Here is a 2,285-nt window from a genome sequence, read left to right as displayed (position 1 = left end):
GGAATTTTAAATTTATCCTTTCTAAATCCAAAGGGAAAGTAAGTTCTCTCTGTCTTTCTCTCACTGCTGCTAGAACATTATAAGAATAAGCTTTTAGGTTAGAAGTACAAGTATTCACAGTGGTCCCTCATCCATCAAGGAGATTAGGTTCCAGAACTCCCTGCAATAGATGAAAATCTATGAAGTAATGAACTTATATTTATTTTACCATTTATATATATTTAAGGCTTTATTTTGATTTAATATTCTTTTAATATGTTTTAATTAATATTTTTATATTTTTATATTGTTTTTCATTGTTTTGGCTAGAAAATGCTTATTTATTAAAATAATAAATACCTATATACCACAAAATCCCACAATATAGCCAAAAATCTGTGATACAAAATTAGATATATACAATTTAAAAATCCGTGATACAGTGAAACCACAAAAAGTGAACCGTGATATGGCAGGGATGACTGTATAAATACTGCATGGTAGATTATATGTAAACAATCTATTTAACTGATCAGTGAGCCATTGAGTTCCACTTTACCACTGAGCCTTGATCAAATGTAGTAGTAAAGAACAAGGGCATTGGTTCTAGGCAATGGGTCTGAATTTTGAATCAACTACTTAATAGCTCTTCACTGGGGAAAGTCATCTGTCTTTCAGAACCTCATCTTCTTCATTTACAAAATGAGCTTTAAACTATTGCTTCATAGGGTAATTATAAAGATTACAAAACATAAAGAATGTTCTTGGCACTTGTCAGTGCCAAAAAAAAGGTATGAATATATGGAATGCTATCTATTTTTATTACTATTACTAAGGTGACCAACTACTTTACTGTGAAAAAGACAAAAATAAATTAAAGAAAACAATATCATAAATAAAAGAAACATTTAATTTATTGCAACAATAATACATTATAATATGATAAATACATAATAAAAACATTTATAATGTTTTATATTGTAACTATGCTTACATGGTTATTGATTTTTAATAATAATTGTAAGAAAAAAGTACTCATTTAGATAATATCTAAATGAGTACTTTTCCATTGAATGAATATTTTTTGTCAGTGTATCATCTTGTAACAATATATTGGAAATATCTGGACAAGAAATATCCTTCATATTGTATTTTACTTGAATTGTGCTTACCTATTATTGAATATTCACTGAGAAAGAAATCATCATAAATCTACAATGTCATATGTGCTGTGTCATGATTCAGTAAGAAGTACACAAAGCCATTTGCACGCTTGGTATGTTGCCCACTTTCTCAAGTCTCCCGTGCAAAGTGCATACGTCTCATAATCACGTCTCGGCGCACTGTACTGATCCTTGACAAATCGTCATGTCAAATAAAAATACGTCACATCACACGCAATGGATCGACTCTGCATCGATCGAATACAGACATTTACAGATTAGTCTTCCAATATCTAAAAGGAAGACATGCAGGAGGACACTTTTCTTTTTTCTTTTTTTCCAAGGAAATAATTTTAATGGGTTTTTTCTTTACAAATACACTGACAAATCATGCAATACTGCCAGCATTCGATGCAATCCTGGGCCAAAAATCTGCACACTCCTTTGCAACTGGTCCTGTGATGGCAGAACCTTTCATCTTGCCTTTATTGTTTACTATGACCCCTATATTATTTTCAAAATAAAGAAACACTCCATCTTTTCTCCGGTATGACTTTCGTTGTTGAATTACCACTGCTGGATGTACCTTCTTTCTGAGTTCTGGTTTGCCTTTTTTGACCGTGGCCATCACCATGTCACCCACACCAGCAGCAGGAAGTCTGTTCAGTCATCCCTTGATCCCTTTCACAGAGATGATATATAGATTTTTGGCTCCTGTGTTGTCAGCACAGTTGATCACAGCTCCTCCCAGAAGACCCAGGGAAATCTGGAATTTCACACCTGAGGACCCACCATGTCCTCACTTTGACATCTTGAATGCACCGGAAAAAAGGAGGACGCTTTTCAAGGTAGGACAGAACTTACAAAAGAAGGACTGTCCTCCCTAAAGTTAGATGATTGGTCACCTTACTATTACTAACCTTGTTTAAATCTGATCAATAAAGATGTTCTACTGCCTCAGGACACTCTGTCCTCTAAGTTTAAACACTGCGTGCCTCTCCAGCCTCTTCTTGACTTGGCTGTTCGAACTTTTATCCAACTAGTCATTGGTTGCCAAACTCACCAATTCCTCTGACTCCTCTGCCTGGAACACCCTCCCCTTTGATAGTCTTACTCATTCTTTAATTCCCACTTCATGGGATT

The 2,285-nt window shown here is 34.4% G+C and overlaps 1 pseudogene; it reads right to left on the bottom strand.

The window, feature by feature from the left end:
- Positions 1–1,480: 1,480 nt before the first annotated feature.
- LOC136393107 (large ribosomal subunit protein uL14-like) lies at positions 1,481–1,953 on the bottom strand (annotated as a pseudogene).
- Positions 1,954–2,285: the final 332 nt, after the last annotated feature.

The sequence above is a fragment of the Saccopteryx leptura genome, chromosome 2 (genome assembly GCF_036850995.1).
Source record: "Saccopteryx leptura isolate mSacLep1 chromosome 2, mSacLep1_pri_phased_curated, whole genome shotgun sequence".
Classification (NCBI taxonomy): Eukaryota; Metazoa; Chordata; class Mammalia; order Chiroptera; family Emballonuridae; genus Saccopteryx; species Saccopteryx leptura.
The sequence above is the reverse complement of the archived record's forward strand: the minus strand, read 5'-3'. Positions and strand labels throughout refer to the sequence as shown.